Here is an 18,204-nt window from a genome sequence, read left to right as displayed (position 1 = left end):
ACTTCATGCCAATGGCATTTTTTCCTTTGGCCAAGCCACTAAGGTCCATGTTTCATTTTTCTCCATATGGTCAATATTTTCCTTGATGGCCTTTCTCAAGTCTTCATCCTTTAATGCTTCTCTTATGGGTTTGGGCTCAACATGTGAGATAAGACTATCTCTCTCACCTTCCTCCTTGTCATCACTCCAACATCCTTTTCTCCACTCATCTGATATATTGAGTTGTTCCTCCTTACATATTTCTCTAACACTAGTTCCTCTCTTGGTGCTTCGACTATTTTTTCGCTAGGCTAAATTACTTCTCCTATGTTGGAGCTTTCTCTTGTACTACCTCAATTGGTGCCTCTATCATTGGTTCATTCAATGGAGCATATACAATTCTTTTATAATCTTCTATTTCTTTTCTTTCTTTCTTTTTCATTCTTCTCTAAGAACTCATCTATCCATATATTGGCAGATTCCATAATCTTATTTGTTTAGGTGTTCAAACACCAGTAAGCTTTTCTTTTCATAGAGTATCCAAACAAGATAGCTACATCACTTTTGGGCTTAAACTTCCCTTGGTACTCATATCTTTTTATGTAGTGCTTGCTTCTAAATGCTTTAAATAACTCACTAAGGGTGACTGTCCAAACCATAGCTCATATAGTATTTTTTCGATATATTTCTTCATGTATACCCTATTCAAGGTGTAAAAGTTATGCTCACAACTTCTCTCTAATATATTTGTTCAACATTGTTTTGGAACATTAATGTTCTAACACAATCTATGATTTTCTGATTTCTTCTCCTTGCAACACCATTCTGCTATGGTGTCCTAGGAGTTGACATGTGTCTTTTGATGTTGTGTTCCTTGAAATATCTCTCAAATTCTTGTGAGTTGAACTCACCTCCATGGTTTGATCTTAGGCACTTCAATACCTTATTGATATCCCTTTCTAATTTCACATTTAAGGCTTTGAAAATGTGAAAAGATTTTGACTTTTCCTTTAAATAAATAGTACACGTCATCCTAGAAAAGTCATCAATGAAAAACATGAAATACCTATCACATAGTACACTCTTAGACCTCATAGCACCACATAGGTCAGAGTGCACTAACTCTAATATCTATTTAGAAGAAAATGACTTGCTCTAGAAAAACTAGAACTAGCCAACTTTCCTAGTTGAAAGTCTTCACACATGATATTGTCAAGCTTCATTATTTGAGGTGATCCTCTTACACATTTTTTCTTTCCCACCTTAGTAGTTCTTTCAAAATTTACATGACATAACCTTTTATGCCACAACCAACTATTTTTAGACTTGGCTATCAAACAATTATTTACAAAATTATTGAGGTAAAGTATATTACCCCTTCTTTTCTCACCCATAGTCAGTAGTGTAAGAATTTGCATAAGGAAATGAATAAAATGCCAAGATCTACAAGCTCAATAGATAGAAACAAGAGATATAGGAAAATAATGATCAATTGATTATGTCAATATTTATTAAGAGTACAATGCTCATGTCTTTTCAGATATTCAAATACAATGCATGTAGAAGTGCCTGAATATATAGGCAATGCATGATAACTAGGAGTCATGCAAATACTAAACATAATAACTAAGCACATGTCCATGAAAGATGAATTATCCTCCATTGTGCATGAAAGTATACACAAAAATGAGAGGATAAAAATTCAAAGTTGTATCATACAAAGAGAGGTGTAAGACAACATGTGCTCAAATGGAATGCAAACTCCTAGGTGTCTACATGACAACTAATATGAAAATGCATTATCCTAAGTAAATTTAAGTAAAGTGTAATTAGTAACATTTAATTACACCAACACTCCCCATAAGTGCAACTTAGGGGAATGTAGTTAAGCTTATGAAATCTAGATGCCAATGCAAGATAAGTCCCAACTACTAGGCCATGTTAGGTACACATGTACAATATGCAAAAATAAATGATATGCAATGCACTCTCTCATAAAGTGGAGAAAGAGGCAAAACCTCATGGGAAAAAACCTCCTCTAAAAAGAGACATACAAAAGAAAAGAAAGATGCATAAAAGGATGGAGTAATCAAGCTATTATGTATGGCATACACCATGAATATACAATATAGAATTCCTACATAGAAAGGAAACAAGGAGAAATGGTTCCCCCCTCCCCCCCATAATGAATAATTCCCTAAAGGTATGGTGAGTGCTTGAAGATAAAAGGTGGTCCAATGTCTACAAAATTTTTCCCCTTAGGAGAAAGATAGACCAAGTGAAAGTGAAAGAATGCTTCTTATTGTGGGTAGAAAGAAGGAAGGGGAATCCATATGAATTATGAAGTCCAATGGCATGTTACCATGTCCTCGGTTGATGAAGATGTCATGAAAAAATCAAGATTAGGCCAAAGAAAAGAAGGTGACAAAAAAGGAACCAATGGAAATAGGTCCACATAAGGATATGATTCAAACTTCAAAGAAAATGATGTATCCTCAAAAGATGAGCTAGGAAGAGAAGAAATGAAGCAACCCCTTAGAGAAGAATGTATACCCATGAAAGATGCTCCTTGATCAATGTAGAAGTTGTACCAAGAAAAATGAATAATGCTCTTCCCTTTAGGAAGAAATGGTGCATAGGTATCAAAGAATCATCCCCAATCAATAGGAAGAACCCCAAGATGTATGATGTCTTAGGAAACTGAATGTGAATCTCCAACACATGAGTATGATCAACCATGCGATGTGACATCTCAAGTGAAGTTTTAAACTCATCAAATCCAATCTCAAAAGCTGCAATTGTGTTATTTGAAGTGAAAGAGACCTCCTCCAAATGTAAGAAATTATCCACAATCATGCCAATATTGAAGAAAGATCAAGTAGAGAATCATGAGGATCAAAGTTTTCCCTCACAAAAATTGAAGAAGGATCATCCTCAAAAAAGAGAAGATGGATATCATCAATAATGTCTCTTAAATCCTCAATGTAGGACTCCATAAACAAAATTACACATCAGTCAAGAAGTCATCCCAAGGAGCTGTAACTAGAAGAAAAAGAATATCTTGTTGCACTCAATAAGAATCATCATCATCACTAGGATCAAACTGTCATCTATGTCACAACTACAAGACTTCTTCATAAAAGGGAATATTTGTTGTATCATCAAGTAGAATAATTCTAGATCTTTTGGGATTGGAGGAATATGTGGATCTCCAAAATGCTCCCAATACTTTATCCAAATGTCATGTGGGCACTGAATAACAATTATCATGGGGTCAAAGGTAGGGATTAAAGAGACACTCATGGTTCTAGTAAGTAGAAATTTGAGATAATTGTTCTTATCTTCCCAAACATATTGACTCCATTCTTCTTGTGGCTCACAAATGAGTCCATAGAGATGAGGCAAGAGATTCATCCATGTACAATGGTGATTATCCCTTTCATCCATAATGCATAATTTTTCCCAATGAAAGGTATGATAGTAGGATGAAAGACCGTCGTCATGATTACATCAATAATGTAGACACCCCCCCCGACCCCCCCCCCCCCCCCCCAAAAAAAAAAAAAAAGCTTTTGGCACTTTACATGTAGTGTGAGTATGATTGCCACTTGCTCAATTTGGCCAATGTGGACTTCTGATTTTGATTATTACAATAAAAAAATTGAGACAATAAATAGACTCAATACAATAGGACATGAGATCTCTAAAAAATATTCAAAGTACAAGCATCCAATAGAATAGACCAAATGTTGAAAGTAAAATTTTCATCCAAATAAGTGTGTTCTATGATAGTAGATCTAGATTTCTCTCTAACAATTAAGCACTTAAAAAAATGGCACTTGAAAATGTGTTTGTATGAGACCAAACAAAGCCTTTAAAGTTGCAAAATCAAGGATTGGACATGTACATGCACCAAAGTATACACTCTCTAGAAAATCTACAAACCAAAAATTGAAAATAGCTACACTACTAAAAAATTAAGGAAATTTATGCCCAAAAAAATTTGCATCTGATTTGGAGTTGGTATGACCAAATTATGACTTGGCAAAGTTGGACTACCAAACTAAAAAATATAAATAATGAGGGTTCTAGTTTGCGCAAGTTTGATGACACCAACAGTTCTTCTATTCTGAATTTGATGGTCAAATAGTCATTGTAGCAAAACAATATCACTTGTTATGACATTTAGACGATCATCAAATTAAATATCTTGGACTAATGATGCACATAGATGATTAAAGTTTGCAATCTCCCACCATTTAATTTAAAACAAGAAATCAGGCATGTCTTGAGCCCAGGTGTTAACTAGCTGATGTATCTCTTTGTTGTTTTGCTTCCATGCACAGAGGGATCTATGATTGGGTGTCTTTACCCTTTGTGATTGTATGAAGACTTGTGGATCTGTTGATGCATGCCTTGGGTAGATTAGGGTATCAATGTCAATTCAAATCTTGCACACTTGGTTGAATTGATTAGAGCCAAATGAGAATTTCATTACATAGCCTGTGGAGAGAATTTTGCTTCATCTTTTGGAGGGACACAATTTAGATCTAGGATCAACATTTTTTAGGGAGTGTCTAGAGAAAGATCAAATCTCACCATTGCATTTGAGTGACCATTCCGATGAATTTTACTATGAACTTTCCTATTTTGGAAAAAAGTAAAATTTGAGGCAAATTTTTTTTGCAAGTTAGGCTTGAACAACCTAATTCAGAAGTTGACAGTATAGATTCAAAAAAATTATTTCAATTTTTTTTTTGTTTAAATCTCTATAATTCTTTCCATCATTTTGCTATTCAAAATTTGGAGAAAAATATTCATTGTAGGTCAAATTGGTCATTGCACAGTGTATTGATGTGCAAGGTGTTCAAATCACAATGGAAATCATCTTCTATGAAGCCCAATAATTTATTGGACACACACATATGTTGAAGAAACATCAACCCGCCATTGTTTCACCAATGTTGACTAAGTTGTGGAGAAATCATTAAAAAGGGAAAACTATTTTATGCACACATGAATGTGGGACTAACACCTTGAAGTTCTTGTACCACAACAGACATCTCTTTTTTCTTGAGCTCCCCACAATCCACACTGAATATTGCCATGAACCTTGCATGCTCCACATGCCTATTCTACAATCCAAGGAAAACATCAGTAAAGGTAGATTGATCTACATTGGCTCCAAGTTCCTAAATTTTGAGATCACACTCACACATTGTCCAAATTTGGAAAACATCACATTCAATTAAAAATGCATCCAAATCAACATGATAGGTTGCATCATCATGATCCACACGCCCTCTCCAATGTGATCCAAGTCAAATCTGGGAGGAGTCTATGGATTTTGCTTTGCTATGATACCATGTAAGAATCTACTTCAAGCTCTAATACCATGTAAGAATTTTTCTAAGGTAATTAATAAAATTCTAAGATCTAGAACCTCAATAGGCGATACAAGAGAGATATAAAAATGGCGATATGCAATGCATATATATGTAGAGTTTCCTGAATATATATGCAATGCATGATAACTAGGAGTTATGCAAGTGATAAGCATAAAAAATAAGCACATGTCCACCAAAGGTGGATTATCCTCCATTATGCATGAAAGTATGTGCAAAAATGAGAGGATAAGAATACAAAGGTGTATCACACAAAGAGAGTTGTGAGACAACATGTGCTCAAATGGACTGCAAACTCCCTGGTGTCAAGATGACAATTAATATGAAAATACATTATCCTAAGTAAAATTTAGTAAAATGTAATTAGTAATATTTAATTACATCAACAAGTAGTTTACATGTCTTGTTAAGAATCATACAAGACCCTTTGTCAAACTTAATCCTATAACCTTTATTGCTCATTTGAGCTACACTCAATAGGCTATATTTTAGACCTTCTACCAGATAAACATCTTCGTAATTAGTGGAGTCATTTAGGGGTATGGTACCTTTACCTATTACCATGCACAAAGAATCATTGCCAAATCTTAACATTCCTCTATCATACTTGTTGGCATTATGATACATTTTTGTCATTAGTTACAACACTTATTGGATTCTGAATGCTTACCGAGCTCTCACCGAAAGCCAAGCCTTACCTAGTTCTCAGTGTTTACCGAGTAATCAAGGTGAACAAAGAAGTCAGTGTTTACCGAGTGATCAAGGTGAACAAAGAAGTTAGTGTTTACCGAGTGATCAAGGTGAACAAAGCAGCCAGTGTTTACCGAGTGTTCGAGGTAAAGAAAGGAATCAGTTTTGACCGAGTATTGATCGAGAACTTTGTGATAACCGAGCTCAGACGGTTATTAAGGAAATTAATTTTATCGAGCTCAGACGGTTATCAAGGAAACCAACTATCACCGAGTCACAAGGTTCCATCGAGTGTTTCCTTTGATCACCGAGCTACAGTTCAGACAGAAGTATTCATCGAGTGACATCTCTTCTACCGAGTCTCCAGTGGTTACCGAGTTCAGAACTACTCGAAGTGTTTAGTATGAACCGTGCCTTCACTTCTACCGAGTGCATGACGATGCCGAGTAATGCAGTGGACGCCGAGTATCAGAAGGACACCGAGTCAGTTTAGTGAACCCGAGTTTTTACCTTGGGCCGACGTTGTATAGAGATTTGCACTTATTTTTTTGGCCGACCTTGCATGTATTGTTTATTTGTATGGTATATATATGTAATGTATTGTATCATTTAGATGTAAGGAAGTAAGAAATGAGATGAAAAGAAATTGCAATGGCAATAGAAATTGTAATTAATGAAACTGCGAAAGTGTGAAAGAAATACATGCGTGCGAAAGTATGTGTGCTAAGTTGTGAAGGTATTCAGCAAGGTCAAATTTTGGAGCAGAAAAGTTTTATCTATCACATCAAGGTGAATCAGAGCATAGCGGATCTTATCAGCAATCAGTTGTAATCAGATCCACTGTTTCATTCTAACAGGTGAATCAGTTTTTGTAAATCCTTTAACAAGGTAGACTTAACAGTCTTTTGTAAATCTCCTAACAGAGTGCATACTTTATTGTATGTTTGGAAATCCTCTAACAAGGTGGATCTAGCAATCCTTTGTGCTCCTAACAGGGCAGATCACCAAAAGTGGTCATTGTAAGCCTTAACCAGCCAACTTCATACTGCAGTAACGAAGCTTGTGGGTTTCATCCCCACCCCAGTTTTACTTTCTATTTGGAAGGTTTCTGGGTCACCAAATCTGTGTGTTCAAGTGTTGCAAATGATTTTGTTTCATGCTTACAGTAGGTTACTTGGATGAATGGTGAATATATCAGTATACAGTTTTATTGTTTGAAATTTTAGAAGTTACTGATTCACCCCTCCCCTCTCAGTAACTTGTCATATCTTGAATATTTCCAACAATACTCTTCCACTTCGTTGAGCTTACTTTGACCATTGATCATGTGATAAGAAAAGACACTATCTATGATCAAATTTTTATTGTGACTGGTGCTTGATATTAGGGATCTTTCCACCCTTTCTTCATTTAAATAAATAAATTCTATCTTCTCCTCCTTGTCATTAGAATAGGTTGATTCCTCATTAACCACACCTTTAACAATGTAACGATGCTTCTTATATTTTCCTTTGGAGCTTGTCCATCTCCTACTCTTTTCTTTTTCTTGATGGGCTCAGGACATCTCATAGCTATATGACCTATCTTGCTGCACTTAAAATACTTGAAATAAAGTTTACCATTATACTTTCCTTTACCTCTTGGTAGTCATTTTGCAAACATAGCCTATAACTTTTCTTTCTCAACTTCCTTAGTGAAGAGACTTTCAAGATATCTTATGTATTTGGAAGTGCTTTCCATTTCTTTTCCATTGTTGGGTGAAAAAGGTGTAACTAAATCTTTGAATGCAACTTCAACCTTGGGTTGAATAACTATTGTCAAAGTTGCTCAACTTGAAAGCAATCAACTTTCCTATCAAGGCATCAAGAGACACCTCATCCTTCTCTAGTGATCTAAACTCCTAAATTACTGAGACCCTTATGGAATATTGAGGTTATAGATTTATTAATATTTTTCTCACCACATCTTCCTCGTCCAGTCTACCTCCAAAAACTCGTATGCTAATTGTTGGGTGAAATTGTGGAACAAATATTAAGGATAAATGATAAGATTAAGAGTCAGTTCATCTCACATTTAAATATCAATCTAGGGTCATAAACTCGTGAAAGGTATAGTGGCCATATGCTCGAGGGATGAAGATAGCATGCCAAGTAGATATGAATGCAGCTAAAATGCATTGGAGGAAACCTACAATAAACCAAACAAAACTGGCGACAGGAACTGTCACTTCCAGGCAATAGAAGCTAGTCTAAATTTGTTAAAGAAAAAATATTTAAACTAAATAGAAAGAATAAAGTTCTAATCTACAAATTAATATTACAATAATTAAATAAAGAAGCACACAAATCTAAATTTGCATTTGAATCTCAAACAAACACAAACCAAAGATAATTCTATGTATGAAATAAAATCAAAATAATAACACACCAAAAATAAAAACACACAAACAATCTAAACTAAATCACCAGACATCCCAAGAAGTGGATCCTGCTTCCTTAGTATTCCTAGTGATGAGATATGAAGAACTTTCTACTCTTCCTTGATCAGAATAGTGACATTTTATTCAACCATAAATAATATTGAACTCACATAGAATTCTGGTACAGGAAGATTTGTATGCAGAAGTATTTTTCTGATATATCTGCTCTCCTCCTCCCCCTAGGCTGATATTACAAACTTATTTAGAAACCATGGCTACAACTAATATCTAAAACTAATATCTAAAATAGTATAAAACAAAATAACTTATTTTGGCCTATGACCAACAAAATACTAGTGTACATGTAGTCTTGGCCACAACAATAAACCAAAAAATTATGCCTTGAGAAAACCACTTGTATCTTTCCCTTCCTTCTATTTCTAAAGATTTTTCCGCACAAAAACTTAATTAGGCCCATTTTGGACAAAACCCACGTCTTGGATTTTTCGGATTCGTCCTTATTTGCTCACAAATTGAAACACAAAACTGATTGTTGTAAAGTGGATGCATATAAAAAATGGCTCAAACTGATTTTAATTTCTTCCAAACAACTAGCACATACATTATAGGCTCTCCTTAATTAGCTCTTTCAACTTCAATGTGACATAGCAATAACAATTGATAGATAGATATTCTTGTTGCAAACTATATTGTCCAAGGCATAAAATAATAATGCTTACTAATAAAGACAATCAATAATTATTTTCCATATTTTAATCTTAAAACTATATTAAATATGTCTTATATATTGAATCATATGCAATGTAAAAATGGTGAAATAATATGGAAATGGAAAGGAAATGGAATGTAGAATTGGATAGGAAGGTGTATGAAAGGGTATAAAAGGTGGTATAGAATAGGAAATAATTGGGTCTCATCACCAATCACCATGTGATTATTCTCTTTCTATATTGCTCAATTTTTTCTCCTTCTTGCATCCTTATACCATCGTATTTTCCTCTCAAACTGTCAGTCTTTTCCTTTTGGACGTTCTTGTTACCTATACACATAGTCTTGAGCTTCTCCCAAATTTCATACGTAGTCTTAAGATCTTCTACATCAACATACTCAACATATGAAAGAGTACTCGCCAGTGCTTCCATAGTAGCAATATAAACTTGCTTCTCCTTTGTTTGATCTAGAACAAGTGGTGGTCTAGGATTAAGTTACTTGATTTCTACATGCTTCCAGTATGCATCTCCTAGTGTTTTGAGATGTAACTTCATCTTTCCAGACCATGGAGCATAGTTTTCCTTTGGAAAATTTGGTGCTTCCCTCTCATAATTTTGATCTTTCTTTCAAGTTCTTAAATTCCTGCTTTTGAAGAAATAAGCTCTAATATTGATTGTTGGTTCATTCACTAATGAATATGCTTTGAAGGGGGTGGGGTGAATCAATATATTGCAAAAATTTAAAATTTCTTCCAACCTTACTCACATTGGTTTTCTAAAATGGGAAACTACAATGTAATCGGTTAGGATTAAGAAATAATAGTTAAGACACAAATTACATCACATAACACACAAATTTATGTTGTAGAAACCCGACTAGGGTAAAAACCATAGTGTGTGAGATGATCCTCACAAATCTTGCACTGTCCTAAAGCATGCCTGGTCAAGAGATTATCTCTATTATAATTTTACAAAGATATTGTCAAGTGTCACCCAATTAAGGGATTTAGTATATACTTGTGAGAGTCTTTACAGGGTAACAACCTAGTTAAAGGACTTCAAACAAAAAGTAATGTGTCACCCTATGAGGGGATTTGATAAAAAGAACTTGTTAAAGTTCACCCTCAACAAGATTTGTCATTGTAGTGATTAGAAAAAAATAGTGTAATTGATATAAATAGGATAGCTACTCCACTTAGCTTGATCTAGATCAATTTGATGCTCCATGTACCTATCTACAACTTTCTCTACTCTCTCCCAACTCTACAAATCAAACATGATCGCTAGTGTTCTCAACTCCACTAGCTATGAAACACCTTGTTATTGTGTTGATTGACACACTTTCTCTTGTAAACACTCTTCACCTTCACATTGATCTTATCTCTTCCTCTTCTCCTTTTCTTTGAGATTACACAACTCATCTCTCTAGCATTTTGCATGTTAATCTGCAATCTAATCTTCTTCTTCGATATAATTTTTTTAATATGATGCTTGACCACTGAGCTATAACCCATACTTTGAGAATTCAAAATTTGAATTCACTAGCCTATGTCTAGCATGTACTCATATTGTCATTGTCATGCATTATCTTTTCAAATGTACCTTGTACGAACATAAGTGACTGATAATACGAACATAAGTGACTGATAATACGAACATAAGTGACTGATAATTTATGACTTTGATAGCTTGTTCATTAGAAAAGAATTCAAATTCAAATAATTTGATATCCTCCTTGATGTGATAATACCAACTCCATTAATTGGGTTGTCAAGTGCAATGCCTACTTTGTGACATGCTTGTCAGGTGTTTCTTGCTTCTATACTTTATCCGATTGTCATGGCTCAAACTAGTCTTCCTGACCTACATTCTTCATGCTTCCTTGACTTCTTGCAACTTGTGTTTACATATTTGGCCCAATTTTACTAAGTTTACATGTCCTTATGACTTCCTTCGCTTATAATAACCTTTTGTCTTCTATTGCCCATGGATGGGAGATGCACTCATGTGCACACTACATCACTGATCATAACTTTTACTAATAGATACTATGTCTTAGCCTTTGACATCAATGACAACCAACTCATAACTGGTCACACTAGTAAGCTCCACTACTTTTGTTCCTTACTTTTTTGACAGTTATGCCAACACAATGTCTATTTCTTTGAGTATGCGAGTGTTGTAGCGACAAATTCATGTCTTTAAATGGTCTCAAGTCTTGCATCAATTCTTGTTAACCAATAAACTTGAATCTAAAACTCATTTTCTTAAGCTTCATGGTTCAAAGTTCATTTGCACTAGGACTTTGAGAGGAACAATCATTAAGCATCAAGCTAAAAAATGAAGTACGAAGAAGCCTAGCATTGAGTTTCAAATTTAAAAGTTTGTCATTAATAAGTGAACACAATGAGTTTAGCTCAGTGTAAGAGGGTATGCGTACACAATACTTTGTCATCCCACCATATTTTGAGACATTTGTGTTCTCAAGAGTGGGCATGTTGTCATATACATATAACTATCCTTTAGATATTCTTTTCATTACACACAAAGTCAAAAGGTAAACTTTTTGTTATTACTATAAGTCTATAGTAGAAATTCAAAGCTTTGTGAATTAGATGATGTGGGCGGGTAATCACAAATTCCCCTCCCCCCCCCCCCCCCCCAATTTTAAAGAGTGTTGATTAATACCCAAGGTGAACCCTACCTTCCTATCTCTAATATTGTGCTTATTTGAAAAAACTACGGCTCCTATATATTTATTTCTACATTACTATTAGTACTTCAATATTGATGATTAGTCAAAAATGTTTGGTGAATGATTTTTTGACAGACATATTACTTTTCCTCTCATAGTGATCATCTTTTCACCAACATCTATCCCTAGAACCTAGCACAAGACTAGGTAGAATTATTGGATTTAACACTCAACTTGGGTAGCTTTAAAAATCTATTCTTCCTTGTGGATAATAGCCAATAGTATATTGTTGTTTGTTGGGCTTAAGTATAGAAAGTTCACATACTTATAAATATGATAATCCTTTTTGTATAAGGTACTTATGTTTTGACTATTCAATATAGTAGCATCCTACCTAGGGCCAAATATCTTCTAGATTAGCTTCTTGTTGACACATTAAAGAGCAGAGATAAATTAATTGCATGCTATCCATGTTCTTATAGAAGCTACATTAGTGCAAATTTATTTGAACTACAATGTTTGATCAATGAGTCATATTTTCATTAAATGACCTTTTGATCCAATATAAAGTACACACTAGATGTTGCAAAATCGTAAACATTTTCCAAATAGGAGTGGTTTAATTTTTAGCCACTTAATTTAGTTCACACAAGCATACGTTGACAACTTAGAACTTATATTATACTTGGTTCACGACATTATAACTACAATCATGACAATAGATTATTGTGATATTTTTTATATAAGAAAAAGTCATTTTTTATATACGAGCATCACAACGACCAAGTCATGTATTTAGATGGTCTCAAGTCTTGCATCAATTCTTGCTAACTAATGAACTTGAACCTAGAACTCTTTTCTTGAGGTTCATAGTTCAAAGTTCATTTGCACTAGGACTTTGAGAGGAACAAACATTAAGCATCAAGCTAAAAGTGAAGTATGAAGAAGCCTACTATTTACTTTCAAATTTAAAAGTTCATTGTTAATAGGTGAACACAATGAGTTTAGCTCAGTGTAACAAGGTATGTATGTATAGTACTTTGTCAACCTACCATTTATTCAAGCGTTTATGTTCTCAAGAGTGAAAAAGTTGTCATATACATATAACTATCCTTTAGATATTCTTGTCATTACTTGCAAAGGAAAAAGGTAAACTTTATGTTATTACTTTTAGTCTGTGGTAGAAATTCAAGGCTTTGTGAATTACCTAACATGGGTAAGTAATCACAAAATCTCCCTCCAAATTTTAAAAAATATTGATGAATACCCAAGGTGAATCCTACCTTCCTCTCTTTGAAATTGTGTTTATTTGAAAAACTATAGTTCCTCCTACATTTTATTTTTGTTGCATTACTATTTAGTACTTCTATATTGATGATTAGTCAAAAATGTTTGGTGAATGTTGTTTTGATAGACATATTACTTTTCCTCTCATAGTGATCATCTTGTCACCAACATTTATCCTTGGAACCTAGCACAAGACAAGGTAGAATTATTGGATTTAACACTCAACTTGCGTAGCTTTAAAAAGCTATTCTTCCTTGTGGGTAATAGCCAATCGAAGATCATTGTTTGTTGGGCTTGAAGTATAGAAAGTTCATATACCTATAAATATGATAATCCTTTTTGTATAAGGTACTCATGGTTGGCTACTCAATATAGTAGCATCCTACCTAGGACCAAATATCTTCTAAATTAGCTTCTCGTTGGCACATTAAAGAGTAGAGATACATTAATTGCATGTTATCCATGTTCATATAGAAGCTACATTAGTGCCAATTTGTTTGAACTACAATTTTTTATCAAAGAGTCATATATTCATTCAATGACCCTTTGATCCAATATAAAGTATGCACTAGATGTTGTAAAATTGTAAACAGTTTTTTTCCAAATAGGAGTGGTTTAGTTTTTAGCCACTTAATTTAGTCCACAAAAGCATACTTTGACAACTTAGAACATATGCTATACTTGGTTCACAACATTATAACCAACACTCATGACATTATATTATTTTCATATTTTTTATATGAGAAAGTCATGGTTCCATTAATCTATTTTTTTAACCAAAGAAATTGCTCATGCCTTGCCCACTACTTTATTGGGATCGTGGCTTATGTAACACATCTTTTGTTTTAGATTAATAAGAGTGCACGATTGGTCTTTGGACCTACATAAATATTAGTTGCAAGAGATTAATTAATGCAAAATAACTTCTTTACTTGTAACACCTATGCTTCACACACCTATTAATAAAAGAGAAATGAACAACCTAATAACATCATTCACCATAACACAGTAATGTAAAATGAAAATTTATTTGAAAAATATACACAACCTCTAAACAATAACCTAATAGATTTATCGATAACAATATCAATTACAATATTACCCAAGCAAGGAACCTTTATTGATAACACCACCAATTCAATTTAAAATAATTTGGTATACCTTTTTACTACACAATAAAAACTCCATTCCAAACAACCAATAAATAAATAAACAAATACATGGAACCACCAAAGGAGAAAAAAAATATATGAGCTACTACTATAGATAAATTCCCAAATTCCAAGAAGATCCATATTGCTAAATTTAGCATATTCCTTACAATTGTCATAAGAATCATTCATTACATGTCATCATTATCCTCCCAACTTCAATACTCCATTTTTCCTTATCAAGAACATGTTATAGGTTGGTTTTAGTGTTCTTGATCAACATGTATAACTTTGTATAGCTCTTTTATGCATCATACACATTATTTACATTTTTAACGTTAAGAACCTAACTTGTGGAAGTCAAAAGTTTTAGTTTTAGAATCTAATTGAACCCTTTATCAAATTAGAAATAATAAGAAGGTTCATCTCATTGTAATCCACTTTTAGAACTTAAAACTATTTTAAACAATTTTTGCAAGTTGAAATAACCTTTATTGCCTATATTTTTATTTTAATATTCCCAATCCTAAGATGCAAGGTTGAGAAACCTTTTGACATCAACAATCAAACACTTTATAAATTGGTGCATTTAAAAATACATTTATAATCTTGTTTAAAGGCATTTTTTTCTATTGACCTTTAAAACACATTTAGAACGAATTAACAAAGAGATCATGTCCTCATATTAATAACTCTCTCAAAGAATTTTTAAGTATTGTTAATTTCATAGTGAAACAACATGGTTGTAAAATATTTCTGAGTGCAAATCTAATTTCTATATACAAAACTAACTCATTATAGTTTAGTCATTATTTTTATCTTGAGGTGAGATACAAACAACATTGCATCTTCCCACATTTGAGGCATTTAGAATTCAATAATACCATTTAAAATTGTGTTCTTCACTAAGCATAGAAGTACAACTTTCCTCCTTTGCATTTACTTTCTATGAATATCAATAAATTTTAAATCATCTATGCCTGAAACTATAACTTAATCTAGGTTATTTTGTGTGTATTTTGAATTATTCTAGACCATGATATCTAACAAGTTATTTTCAACATATGATCAACTTGACTTCATGTCAATCCAATGTCCTAAAGCTTGTAATAGGGTCATAGAAAAATATATGCAAAAAATTGTAGAGAATGTAAATATGGCATTGACTATGATTGCAAATCTAAAATAAAAAAAAGGATCTTAACTAATCAAATATGAACACTTTCATCCTCTTAACTAAACATACATGAAACTATAAATAATAAATATACTATGATGATGTTCGAGATCTATTATAATTATATGTTAATCAAAGAAAATTTAATTGTTTTACCATTGATGAATATAAATGTGTTTGTTACAAGTGAATATAGCATCAATAGTCTCTTACTTAAAATAGTTACAAATTGTGTAACGATGACAATCAGTTGCACATATGTGAATTTTAGATGATAAAAATAAATAAATTACTTCCATGAAGTATATTGAAATCAAACAAAAATTTAACATAAACATATGCAACTAAAGTTGAAAAGTTGAAGAAGTACAATCTTTTTTACTTTCTCAACAATGACATTTGAGAGTTTGTGAGATCAATATTTATACTATGTCACTAATGATATGTTTAAAAAATGCACTTTTATATCCCCACTTTATCTATTGTCCATTTCCTTACATATACCAAGTCTTAGAACTATACAAATTAAAACATAACATTTTATTTTCTCAAAGTTATCAAACTAATTATTTATATTAATAAAATATCTAGCGTCGTTGTCCATTTTTGGAAAAACAAAATTGTTTCTCATATCCTACAAATTCCAATGTTCCCAATGTGGACCATTTGTGGGCAACTAGCATATACTAACTTATTAAGTAAATAATATATTACGATTTTTGGTTTAGAAAGTTCTAAAATATGAAGAAACAATTCTTGCATACCCATATATCAACAAGTACGATAATAATAGATTTTATTTTTAATCAATACATTGTTAATCAGAGGCTAACAGCTAGCCCTTAGATGCCAAAATACATATTTGTTGCTTCTTTCTTAGTGGCACATAAAATCATATAATTGTTGCAAATCTAAATAATAACAAGGGCTCTACAAGAGCTAGAGTCCCTGCCTTTTGACGAAAAAATAGATTGATCCTGCTAGCATTACAGTGGATCTCGACAACTGTAGCAATGACAAGGTGGCATTCGTTGAAGGCAATTCTATTAGCAAGGTGGCAAATAATGGGGGCTCTCTTAATTGTGATCTGCCAAATAACGTCCTAAACAAGTGTGATCTTTCCTTTCTCTCAAACCCTTCACACGCTTCTCCATTTAATTTTTCTACAGGCGTTGTACTGCCAAACACAAACCCTCTTGTGATCATAAATAATGTTCAGAGTAATAATCTTAACAATGTGTCAAAATCTAACAACAGTGCAGGAGGTAAGCCAAGGTCCTTCCTTGAGGCAATTACTAAGTCGACTCCATCGATTGTCTTTAGAGCCTATTTTACCTCATCTGCGAACGATGAAAACTCAAATGGTAAGCAATCTAGAGACATTTCTTCTTTTCATGTTACCTCGAACCAAGAAATGTTAGCTGAGATAATAAGGGAGAAGGAAAGACTGCAAAACACTGTCATTTTCTTCTCTGCTGTAGAAATTGACAAGGTTCCAGCAAATAAATTTTTAGATCACTAGTTTCATAATTATTGGAATCTTAAGTTAGGTTATCAAGTTTCTTTCTATAGGAAAATACCAAAAGGCCTCTTTGCGGTTTTCTTTAATAATAATTATTCATAAGTTGTTGTTTTAAAGAAGGAATATTGGACAGTAGGCAACACCACATTTAGAGCCTTAGCATGGAACGCTAATACCAATCTAGATGAAATAGTTGCTTTATCAGCCCCCAGATGGGTTCTCATTAAGAACATACCTCCTTTTTTGTGGTGTTTTATCCCTTATCTGGTTGAACCTCTTGGCAAATTTATCCGAATGGATGATTCGGCTAGGTTGGTTCCCCATCTTGATGCTAGGGTTCTTATTGCCCTAAAACCTAGCAATGATTTACCCAAAGAAATCTCTATGGTTATTGATAAGGAGAAGATTTCTTGCTAGGTTGAAACCCTAGGTGGTTTAAATGCATGTCTTTTATGTAGGAAAGAGGGGCATCTGAGAAAAGATTGTCCCATCATCAAGAATAAAGTTTCAAAGAACCCTTCTTTGGTGATTAACCCTACCCCCACTCAAGTGATTCCTTCTTCCTCCGCTAAAACTAATCCTTTGCCTTCCCCCCTTATGCCATCATAGTCGCCTCTTTCCCCTTTGCCTATTCCCTCTTTTAGTAATGCTTTTGTTACTAGTATGGTGGATGCCGATGGTTTTCAAGAAGTTACTAAAAAGAGGAAAAATAGGTCTACCAACAATAATGTTGCCTCAAAAATAGTCCCGCCTCCTTCATCTACTAAGTCTATAGAAAAATTGCAGGACTTTACAAAATCCTCTTCCTCCTTGGTTAATAAAGTTGTGATGGAAGCCACCTATGGTTTCTCCCCCTTTAGTTAATATGGTTGGGCAAGAAACCATTAAGGTATCTCACCCCGCCTTAAATACCCCCAACCCAAAGTTTCCTGTCAAAAATTTTTAGGAAATATCTGATGAATTTTTCTTTGAGGTAATACCTGCGACCTCTGTTTCCAATCAACCCATAGAACAAGATGTGGTTTCTTCTTCGCTTTCGGATAGTGAGGATATCCTCATGGCAAAGAGAAAGGGGAGACCTCTTGGCTCCAAAAATAAAAATAAGAATAATAAAAAGTATAATATGAATTTCTCGAATAATTCTTCTC

The sequence above is a fragment of the Cupressus sempervirens genome, chromosome 3 (genome assembly GCF_028749045.1).
Source record: "Cupressus sempervirens isolate cs-2001-9-10 chromosome 3, ASM2874904v1, whole genome shotgun sequence".
Lineage (NCBI taxonomy): Eukaryota > Viridiplantae > Streptophyta > Pinopsida > Cupressales > Cupressaceae > Cupressus > Cupressus sempervirens.
This window is presented reverse-complemented; position numbering follows the sequence as displayed.